The following is a 12,000-nucleotide window of genomic DNA, read 5'->3' as shown; positions in this document are numbered from 1 at the left end:
CACGCCGTGGTTGGTTGCTGATAACGCGTCGGAAGCTCCCACAGCTCCTGAGAATCGCCGGGGCTTCAGACGCTCTGTCTGCGAGAAACCACTGCCCCGGGACAGAGCCCCAGCATCCGACGTGTTGAATGAGCCCACTCCCTCGGATAGAGTTGAGGATAGTCCAGTGGTGCACGATCTCTCTCTCTCTCTGTCTGTCTGTCTCTCTCTCTCTCTGTCTCTCTCTCTCTCTCTCTCTCTCTCTCTCTCTCTCTCTCTCTCGCTCGCGAGTTCAGACACAGAGAGAATCTCCCTCCGCCCAGTCCCATCACACATTGCCTGGGTCAGACACAGAGTGAAGCTCTTTCCACACCGTCCCATTGCACACTTCCGGCGTCCGACACAGAGTGAATCTCCCTCCACACCGTCCCATCACACACTCCCGGGGTCAGACACAGAGTGAATCTCCCTCCACACCGTCCATCACACACTCTCGGGGTCAGGCACAGAGTGAATCTCCCTCCACACCGTTCCATCACACACTCCCAGGGTCAGACACGGAATGAATCTCCCTCCACACTGTCTCATCACACACTCCCGTGTTCAGACACAGAGTAAAGCTCCTTCCACACCGTCCCATCACACACTCCCCGGGTCAGGCACAGAGTGAATCTCCCTCCACACCGTGCCATGACACACTCCCGTGGTCAGACACACAGTGAAGCTCCCTCCACACAGTCCGTTGTTTCATGTTATTTGTCAATGAAAAGTAAACTGTTCTCGGGCGGGTAGGGTCATAGTTTTAAGGTGCTTGGAAGACGGTACAAGGGGTTGTTGGAGGGGTGTTTTTCACCAGAAAGTGGTGGGTTGCCACAGAGCGGGAATGCATTTCCAGCGATGGTGGTCGAGGCTGATTGATTGGTGTCTTTTAAGAAACTTTGTTCTGCGATTTTGATAATGAAATTGACCCCTACCATTACTTTCGGTTAATCCGCAAACTTTGCCACAAAGCCATGTATTCCACGAAATCATTGATAAACAATGTGAAAAGTAGCGGTCCCAATTCTGACCCCCTGACGAGTCTCACTAGTCACTGGCAGCCAACAAGAGAAGGCGCCTTTGATTCCCACTGGCTGTCTCCTACCTGTCAGACATTCCTCTAGCCAAGCCTGTGTCTTTCCTGTAACGCCAGAGGATTTTATCTTGTTAAACTGCTTCATGCATGGCACTTTATCAAATGTCTTCTGGAAGTCCCGTAAATGACATACACTGCCTGTCCTTTGTCCACTCTGCTGGTTACTTCCTCTACAGATTTGTCAGACAAGAATACTCTTGACAGAAACCAAGCTGACTTTGACTTATTTAATCATTAGTCAACAGGTGCCAGACAACCTCAAGTTTATTAATAGACTCCAACACATTCCAAACCACTGAGGTTAGGCGAACTGCTTTATAATTCCTTCCCTTTGGCCTTCCTCATTACATAAAGTGTGCAGTGAAAATTTGCAATTTTCTATTCCTCCGGGACCATGCCAGAATCAAGTGATCTTTGAAAGATCATGACCAATGCATCCGTTATCTCTTCAGCAACCTGTCTCAGGACTCTGGGATGCAGTCCATCTGGCTCAGGTGACTTATCCACCTGAAGACCTTTGAGTTTGCCTGGCACTTTTTAACTTTGTAGTCGCAACGGCACTCACTCCTGCACCCTGACACTCGCGGACCACTGGCACACTGCTAGTATCTTCCACGGTGACGACTGATGGAGAGTACCCATTAAGTTCATCTGTCATTTCTTTGTCGCCCATTACTACCTCACCATTCTCATTTTCCAGAGGTTCAATATTAACTCGGAACTCCCCATTACTCGTTATATATTTTTTATACAGTGTTAGTATCCTGCTTTATGTTATTGGCTTGTTTGCCCTCATATTGCATCTTTTCCCTTCTTATAGTTTTTCAGTTGCTTTTTGTTGGATTTTAAAAACGCAACAATCATCCAACTTCCCACTTACATTCGCTACCTTCTATGCCTTTTCCTTGGCTTTGATGCTGTCCTTAACTTCCTTTGTCAGCCACGGTTGCCTACACCAGTGGTATGAGAACAACTGCTTCTGTCCCTGCGCCTTATGAACTATTCCCCAAACTTCAGCCATCTCTGCTCGGCCGCCATCCCCGCTAGTATCCTCCTCCAATCCGCCTGGGCAAGTTCCTCTCTCATGCTTCTGAAATTCCGTTTATTCCATTGCGATATAGATACTCGTGACTAACGCTTCTCCCTCTCAAATTGTAGTACGAATTCAATCATATTGTGATCACTGCCTCTTAAGGGTTCCTTTGTATTAAGCTCCCTAATTAGATATAGGTTACTACTCAACACCCAATCTACGATAGCCTTTCCCAAGTAGTCTCAAGCACGAGCTGCTCAAAAAAGCCTTCTCCTGGACATTGACCAAATTCCCTCTCTTGCGATATGGCACCAACCTGATTTTCCCAATCCCTTGCATATTGAAGTCCCCCCGCCCATTACAGTTGTGTCATTACCCTCCTGACTTTCCCTTTTCAGCTCCTTTTGCAGTCTCAACCCCAAATCTTGGCTACAGTTTGGAGGTCTACGTGTGATTCCCATCATGTTTTTTTCCTACCCTTGCAGTTCCTTAACTCCACCCACAAAGATTCAACATTCTCTGACCCTATGTCACCCTTTTCTCAGGATAATTCTGGGACGATTCCGGAAGACGGGAAAATTGCAGGTGTCACTCTACTCTTCAAGAAGGGAGAGTACGCAGAAGAAGGGAAGTTGGCTTGTCCTCAGCGGTTGGGAAGATGTTGGAATCAATGGTTAAGGGTGAGGTTTCGGGTGACTTTGAGGCAAATGATACAATAGGCCGTAGTCAGCGTGGTTTCCTCAAGGAAAATTTTCGACTGACAAATCTGTTGGAATTATTTGAAGAAATAACAAGCAGGATAGACAAAGGAGAATCGGTTGCTCTTGGCACTTGAATTTTTAGAAGGCCTTTGATGTGGTGCCACACATGAGGCTGCTTAACAAGCTACGAGCCAATGCTCTTCCTGGAATATTCTAGCATTGTGTGGAGGGAGATTTAATCAGCGTGTGATGCAGGGAGTGCGTCATTTCCAACCCACTCCCTCCCACTCTGTCCCCCCTCCCACTCCCTCCATTCTTTCCCCCTCCCGCTTCCACTGACCCCCTCACTACCTCTCTTTCCCCTTCCGCTCCTCCTCCCTCTCCCCTCTCCCATCTCCTCTCTCTCCATCCCCCTCTCCCTGCCTGTCGTCCACTTTCAGGCCTCTCAGTCCCTCTCTAATCCCTCACTCCAGCGTCTCTCATCCCCTATGGACGTGAATCTACCGATCCCTCTGTTCCACTTCACTGTTAAGAACCTTGACCTTAACTCTGATCTCTGCCTTCCAGATCGTCCTCTCAAGGTCAACCGCCTCACACGTTACCGGATTGAACGCTATCTGCCACGTCCCTGCCCATCTCTGCATCCCGTCAATGTCCCACGACAACCCAACATACTGTGTCCAACACCAGCAATTGTTGATGTCATCTGCAAACTCGCTAACCGACCCTTCCAGTCCTCTTACAGGTGAATTAAACTTTTAAAAAAAGGTGGTGGTGGAGGGCGGGAGGGAGGCGTAGTGTTTAGCATGACGCTTTACAGTTCTGGTGACTCGGGTTCAATTCCTGCTGCTGCCTATAATGAGTTCTCCCCGTAAACGCTTGGGTTTCCTCCGGCTGCTCCGGTTTCCTCCCACATTCCAAATACATGCCAGGTCGTCGATCTTTGTAAACGGGGCAGGAAATAGCAGTAGTCTTGCAGACGAAATAATTCTCCCTGGAGCAACCGGCACCGCCGGGTTAGGAGGCATAACTCTTGCAGACTGATCCCAGCGCCTTGGACAGCAAATTGTTTTCTGCTGGCCCACTGTAACATGGAACAGGAAAGGAAACAGGGGTTGCATTTGCCCGCAGTCAATCACTGATCGGCGAGATTCACAGTCGGGGCTGTTAACAGTTCTACTTTGGATACACCATTTTCTCCTCACAGCCCCAAGTCTGTCCCCTGCAACCCTGCATCAGACCCAATCCGATCCCACACTCCCCTCTCTCCCTCGCAGCCACTTCTCGACTCCAGACTAATCCTACTGATCCTCTTTCAACCCACCGAGATGCCTCTCAGTCCCGAAAATAATGCCACTGCCCCACTCCCTCACCACAGCCCCGTGTCTGTTTCCAAACTAATCCCACCGCCCACTGTCTCACTACAGCTCCGTGTCGGACACCACACTACGCGCACTGGCCCGTTCTTTCTCCGCAGTGCAGAGTCAGTCGCCAAACTAGTACCACAGTCCCACTCTCCACCTCCCACCCTGTATCCGTCACAAGACTAATCCCACTGTCCCACTATCTCCCCGCAGCCTCATGTCAGTCCCCAAACAAATTGCACTGTTCCACTCTCTCCCCAGAGCCCTCTATCAGTCCCCATGCTAATCACCCTGCCCACTGCCCGGTCCAGTCCGATGTCGGTCCCCAACCCAATCGCACTGCCACGCCCTCACCACAGGACCTGTAGGTATCCAAAATGAACCCACCGCCCCGCTCTCCCCACAGCCACCAGTCATTCCAAACCTCACATGCCTCGGCATTTTCCAATCCAGTAATGTCTGCTTCCATCTAAATTTTGGAAACATAATCCTGTCAAATACAATTTCTTTCGTTACCATTCTGCATGTAACGTTATCGTTGGACCCTTGAGTGTATAATGCGATAGGACGGAGGAAATTTCACACTGTTTGTGACCCGGGCAGTGTGTGATGGAACGGTGTGGAGGGAGTTTCACCCTGTGCCTGTCCCGGAAGTGTACGATCAGACGCTGTGTAGGGAGCATCACTCTGTGTATGACCCCGGGGGTGTTTAATTCGACGGTGTGGAGGGAGTTTCACCCTGCGTCTGAACCCTTTGTAGGGGGCGATTCACTCGGCGTCTGAGCCCAGGAGTGTGCCATGGGATGGTGTGTGGGAGCTTCACTCTGTATGACCCTGGGACTGTGTGGAGAGAGGTTCACGGTGCGTCTGAACCTTTCCTTCTGTGATGGGACAGTGTGGAGGGAGATTCACTCTGTATCTGACCCCGGGAATGTGTGATGGGACGGTCTGGAGGGAGATTCACTCTGTGTCTGACCCGGGGAGTGTGTGATGGGACGGTGTGGAGGGAGATTCACTCTGTGTCTGACTCCGGGAATGTGTGATGGTACGGTGTGTTGGGAACTTTAATCTCTGTCTGACCCCGGGAGTGTGGGATGGGAAGGTGTGGATGCAGCTTCACTCTGTGTCTGACCCCAGGAGTGTGTCATGGGACGGGGCGGAGGGAGATTCACTCTGTGTCTGACCCCGGGAGTGTGTGATGGGACGGTGTGGAGGGAAATTCACTCTGTGTCTGACCCCGGGAGTGTGTCATGGGACGGTGTGGAGGGAGATTCACTCTGTGTCTGACCGTGGGAGTGTTTGATGGGACGGTGTGGAGGGAGATTCACTCTGTGTCTGACCCCGGGAGTGTGTGATGGGACGGTGTGGAGGGAGATTCACTCTGTGTCTGACCCCGGGAGAGTGTGTTGGGACGGTGTGGAGGGAGATTCACTCTGTGTCTGACCCTGGGAGTGTGTGATGGGACGGTGTGGAGGGAGATTCACTCTGTGTCTGACCCCGGGAGTGTGTGATGGGACGGTGTGGAGGGAGATTCACTCTGTGTCTGACCCCGGGAATGTGTGATGGGACGGTGTGGAGTGAGATTCACTCTGTGTCTGACCCCGGGAGTGTGTGATGGGACGGTGTGGAGGGAGATTCACCCTGTGTCTGACCCCGGGAGTTTTTGATTGGACGGTGTGGAGGGAGATTCACTCTGTGTCTGACCGTGGGAGTGTTTGATGGGACGGTGTGGAGGGAGCGTCACTTTCTGTCTCACCCCGGGAGTGTGTGATGGGACGGTGTGGAGGGAGCTTCGCTGTGTCAGGCCCCGGGCAGTTCGCGGGCATCCTCACGTGGTGTGGAACATACCTCTTCCTCGATTGAGCTTATTTCAGCAGCTTTGAACCGTCCTTTGAACAGTTTTGCTTCGCCCCAGCGTGAGATTTTGCCACCGTTGATATGAAATAACAAGCGCCTCTCCGGTTGACCCATCCCTGGCAACACGTCTGTTCTGTAAATGGGGAGCAGAGAACAGTGAGTGATGGTATTGGGTTTTGCTGACCGAGAAACTCTGAACCACAGGGAGACTTCATGTCGTTTCTGATATAAACAGTCATGGGTTTACTCACTAAAAGGAGATTTCCCTGCAAACATCAATTATTCGCAGAATCGCTCACTATAGATAACTGATCTCATGATTTACACTCTAAGATCAGGAAAAACTATAACCCCTCAGTAATCAGGAAGGAGGTACAGGAGCATCAGGAGTCTCATAACCAGGTTCAGGAAGAAATACTACACCTCAACCATCAGGAAGAAACAACAGTACACCCAGGAGTCACACCACCAGGTTCAGGGACAGTTATTAGCCCTCAATCATCAGGAAGGAGGTAAAGAACCTTCAGGACCCACACCACCAGGTTCAGGGACAGTTATTAGCACTCAATCATCAGGAAGGAGGTAAAGGAACTTCAGGACGCACACCACCAGGTTCAGGAACAGTTACTACCCCTCAACCATCAGGAAGAAGATACCGGAGCCTCAGGGGTCTCACAACCAGGTTCAGGAAGAGATACTACACCTCAGCCATCAGGAAGAAGGTAAAGGATCGTCAGGACTCACACCTCCGGGACTAGGGATAGTTATCAACCCTAAACCATCAGGAAGAAGGTACAGGAGCCTTAGGACCCACACTACCAGGCTCAGGAACAGTTACTCCCCTCAACCATCATGAAGAAGGTACAGTAGTCTCAGACTCACACCACCAGGTTCAGGGACAGCTACCAACCCTCAACCAACAGGTAGGAGGTACAGGAGTCTCAGGACCTACACCAGCAGGTTCAGGGACAGTTATTACAACTCAACAGTCAGGAATGAGGTCAGGAGCCCCAGGACTCACACCACCATGCTCAGGAACTGTTACTGGGAGAGATTCGGGAGGAAGTTCTAGGAAGTCCTGGATTCCAGGGTAGAGTTCACCTCATGAATCTGTTGACGATGTAGGCACTGGGTCCTGTTCACCTCCTGACGTTGTTCGCAAAGTTTCATTCACAGATGATCGTAGGCTGACGAGTCTGTAGCACTGAGAGTGACGGTCAGGGGATGTGTCAGTAGAACCGTGTTGACGGGGGAAGGGGGGCATTTCAGGGTGTGGAGCGTTTTGTACCACTACTGTTCATATTGTCTGTGGACTGTCATTTTAAGGAGAAAGAGGGAACCGAGACTGACTGTTTGGCTCTGTGTTAATTTCTACTGTCTGCAGAATTACCTCGTTGCTCTGGTGACCAGCTCGTGTTATGTTTTCTCTGCAGCGTGTTTACTTTTTTACAAGGACAGTTACAGACAGAGAGAAACACACGCTCAGACTCAAGATGGGTTCCGTCAATTAAAGACAGCAGTGAGGATCTTCCGGTGACGTCATCGCCCAAAATGGCAGCTTGAATCAACAGCTACTCCGGAAAAAAAAACGCATATATTGCCGCATTCATTCATCAAATATAAGATCTTCCGAAAATATCTGAATTGATAAGGGGGGCAAGAATGGAGAAAAAGAAATGGAGATAAAAAAGGAATCAGTGCGGAGCCTATGGACGGGAGAGGTACAACACGTGTCTCTACTACTCGAACGCGTGCTCGCCAGGCTGACGATGGGCCTCGTTCAGGTGAAGCGGCGAACATGATAAAACCTCTGGAAGAGATACGGGGATTACAAAGAGATGTAAACGAGCAACTCAATGATATCAAGTCACAGCTTGACACCGTCAATCAAAAAATAGCGGTGCCCGAGACTCGAATTGAGAAGGTGATGTGATGGTGTGCAGGGAGCTTCACTCTGCGTCTGAGTCCGGCGATGTGTCATGAGACGGCGTGGAGGGAGCTTCACTCCGTATGACCCGGTGAGTGTGTAATGGGACGGTGGGGAGGGAGCTTCACTCCGTATGACCCGGTGAGTGTGTAATGGGACGGTGGGGAGGGAGCTTCACTCCGTATGACCCGGTGAGTGTGTAATGGGACGGTGGGGAGGGAGCTTCAGTCACTGTCTGACACCGGCAGTATGTGATGTGGAGTAGATTCACTCTGTGTCTGATCCCCTTATATTGCGATGGGACATTGTGGAGGGATTTCCACTCTGTCTTTTTTCCCGGGATGGTGTGATGGGACTGTGGGGAGGGAGCTTGACTACTTGTTTGACCCCCGAGTGTGTTATGGGACCGTGTGGAGGGAGCTTCACTCACTGTCAGACACCGACAGTGTTTGATGACACGACGTGGAGTAGCTTCTTTCTGTGTTTGATCCCGGGATGTTTGATGGGACGGTGTGGACGGAGTTTCACTCTTTATGACACTGGGAGTGTGTGATGTGACGGTGTGGAGGGAGCTTCATTCTGTATTACTCCGGGAATGTGTGATGGGGCGGTGTGCAGGGGGCTTTACTCTGTGTCTGATAACGGAAGTGTGTGATGGGACAGTATGGAGGGATTTCCACTCCGTGTCTTTTACCCGGGATGGTGTGGTGGGACTGTGTGAAGGGAGCTTCACAATTTGTCTGACCCCCGGAGTCTGTGATGAGTTGGTGTGGGGGCAGCTTCACTCGGTGTCTGAATCTGTGATTGTGCTATCGGACTGTGTGGAAAAAAGTTTCACTCTTTGTCTGTCCCTGGGAGTGTGTGATATGAGGGTGTTGAGGGAGCTGGGCTCTATGTCTGGCCTCGGGAGCGTGTGAAGGGACGTTTTGGAGGGAGTTTCGCTCTGTCAGGCCCCGGGCAATTTGTGGCCATCCTCACATGAATTGGCACATACCTTTTCCTCGAGTGAGCTCATTTCTAGTAACCTTCAACCACTGTTTGAACAGTTTAGCTTCGCTCCAGTGTGAGATTTTGCCACCGTTGATATGAAATAACAAGCTCCTCTCCTGTTGACCCATCCCTGGCAACACGTCTGTTCTGTAAATAGGGAACAGAGAACAGTGAGTGACGGTATTGGGTTTTGCTGACCGAGAAACTCTGAAGCCACAGGGAGACTTCATGTCGTTTCTGATATAAATAGTCACGAGTACACTCACTGAAGGGAGACTACCCTGCAACCATCCCTTTATCGCAGACTGGCTCACTGTAGATAACTGGACGCATGATTTACACTCAATGTTATGGGACAGCTATTACCCCTCAACCATCAGCAAGAAGGTCCAGGAGCCTCACGTGTCTCACAACCAGGTTCAAGAAGAGATACTACCCCTCAACGATCTGAAAGGAGGTACAGGAGCTTCAGGACCCACACCACCGTGATCAGGGACAGTTATTAACCCTCAACCAACAGAAAGGCTGTATAGGAGCCTCAGGACCCACACTCCCAAGTTCAGGGACAGTTATTACCCACCCAATATCAGGAAGAAGGTACAGGAGCCTTAGGACCCACACCACCAGGTTCAGGAAAATTATTACCACTCAACCATCAGGATGGGAGTCTAGGAGCCTCAGCACTCACACATCCAACTTTTATTAACGGTTCCTACCTCTGAACCATCATGAAGGAGGTAAAGAAGGCCGAGGTCTCAGGCGGTCACCCATCCAAGTACTGACCAGGCCTGACCCTGCTTAGCTTCGGAGCAGAGGGATCTGGGGTACATGTCCACTTATTTTTATGGGTACTGTAATGGGGGCCACCAACTCACAGGGAGGAGGGACTAACCCCCACGGCCTGGTGTTTCCTCTAACTGAACCCAGGTTCATCTAGAGACCCCAGCTTGGAAACACACCTTCGTTGGCTTTTTTTTTTTTTGTTATTCGCGATTCTTGGTTTGTATTTGTTCAGGGAGTAGATCGATTAAGTTGTATTCTGCTAATTTCAATGATATATTGTCAGATAAATACACATGGCTAAGGTCGAAGTAAAATTCATTTGTTTTAAAGTCACTAGGCTGTTAAATCCAATCAAACGCTGTAAAATGAATTTTTAAAAAAACAAGCCCATATAGTATACGTTACAGAAAACTCACATCAGTAATAAAGAGCATGGAAAACTAAAGAGAATGGGCTTCACTAATTTGTTTTTCTCCTCATATAAATCAGGACATGAGAGAGGAGTTGTTATACTTATCTGAAGCAAGCTAAATTTCGAAAAAGTATTCGAAATGGGAGATAGGGAGGTGAGATATATTCTGGTAAGGGGGAATATAGATGGAAATTCAGATACCCCGTTGAAAATAAAGCGCACCCAGGAAGTTATAATTAATTTCTTTCATAAAATTACTAATATATTGGAACGGAAACAGAGGGTCTCCTAATATGTGGAGGAGACTTAAATCTACAATTACAACCAAAGTTAGCACTTCCGATCGAAAACTCTATGAAACAAAATCGTTACATAAGAGAGTGAATGCACTTTTTGAGAAAGTCAGTTTAATAGATATATGGAGGGACCTTTTCCCCGACAAAAGGGATTACATTCATTATTCTGTCCCACTTTCTGTATATACAAAAATAGACTACTTAATGTGTCAGTGCGTGGCCAAGTGGTTGAGGTGTCGGTCTAGTGAGCTGAAGGTCGCTGGTTCGAGCCTCAGCTGTGGCAGCGTGTCGTGTCCTTGAGCAAGGCACTTAACCACACGGTGGTCTGCGGTAACACCGCTGCCAAGCTGTATCGGCCCTATTGCCCTTCCCTTGGACAACATCGGTGGCGTGGAGAGGGGAGGCTTGCAGCATGGACAACTGCCGGTTGTCTTAGTTTGGAGAAAAGTAGAATTCGAACTTTTGATCCACAATTTGACTGTAAGAAAAGGTGGGGCCCGTTACTATCATTTGATTTGAGTTAATTAAGATGGTACCCTTCTGTTTCTTGTGTAATCGGATTCTGTTGGCGGATTGATTCTTTGTTTTCTTTTATGGAAGCGTGTATGGCGTACAGCTACGGGATTGTGCTACCAATGATTTTTTTAATGTGTGTGTTTTTTTTTTTTCGGTTAGTGTTTTTTTGTTATATTTGGTTTAGTTAGTAGAGGTTCTTTTTACCATCTTTCTTTTTTCCAAAAAAAATATATTTTTAACATCTTTTTTCCTCTTATTAATGGTACACTGTTTAGCTTGGTTAATCAGTTATTTGATATGTTGATCTGACTATATTAATGTTTTTTATTGATTTTCAATAATAATTAATAAAAAGACTTAAAATAAATAAATACATAGAAAGTAAGAGCATATATTTTGGGTGTGTACCTCAAGAAGGGGAAAAGAGATAAATATTTAATGAATAGACTGCTGGTGGCTGGGACAGAAGACCATTACCAGGAAATGGTTATCACAGGAAGCCCAACTTTAAATGCATGGATGGAAATTACAATGGGCATTTACAAAATGGAGAAGATAACAGAATCTGTTAATCATAAGCTGGAACATTTTGATTCATACTGGGGAAAATGGTTTAACCAAATAACACCGCATAAGCCTGATTTTATTCTCACAAGTCAATGAATATGTTTGAATAAAAAAGATCACTCCGTACTTGCAGTTAGTTTTCTTCTTTCGCTTCGTCTTTCTCTCCTTTCATTTCGATAAGTGTATAACTCAGATAAATATTATTCGGGGATTTGTGACAAATATGATTACATGATATACAAACCCCATTTCCAGAAAAGTTGGAGTATTTTCCGAACTGCAATTAAAAAAAAATCTGTGATATGTTAATTCACGCGAACCTTTATTTAACTGAAAAAAGTACAAAGAAAAGATTTCCAATAGTTTTACTGACCAACTTACTTTTAATTTATAAACATACACAAATTTCGAATTTAATGGCTGCAACACACTCAACAAAA

General features: G+C 48.0%; 1 long non-coding RNA gene across 1 annotated transcript; it reads right to left on the bottom strand.

Annotated features, from left to right (window-relative positions):
* Positions 1-6,109: 6,109 nt before the first annotated feature.
* LOC140207237 (uncharacterized) lies at positions 6,110-11,800 on the bottom strand. Its single transcript, XR_011888532.1, has 3 exons — positions 11,688-11,800; positions 8,991-9,133; positions 6,110-6,202 (listed from the first exon to the last, which is right to left on the bottom strand). It is a non-coding gene; the product is annotated as an uncharacterized lncRNA (long non-coding RNA).
* Between the last annotated feature and the right edge of the window lie 200 nt (positions 11,801-12,000).

The sequence above is a fragment of the Mobula birostris genome, chromosome 13, assembly GCF_030028105.1.
Source record: "Mobula birostris isolate sMobBir1 chromosome 13, sMobBir1.hap1, whole genome shotgun sequence".
In the NCBI taxonomy this organism is placed as follows: domain Eukaryota; kingdom Metazoa; phylum Chordata; class Chondrichthyes; order Myliobatiformes; family Myliobatidae; genus Mobula; species Mobula birostris.
The sequence above is the reverse complement of the archived record's forward strand: the minus strand, read 5'-3'. Positions and strand labels throughout refer to the sequence as shown.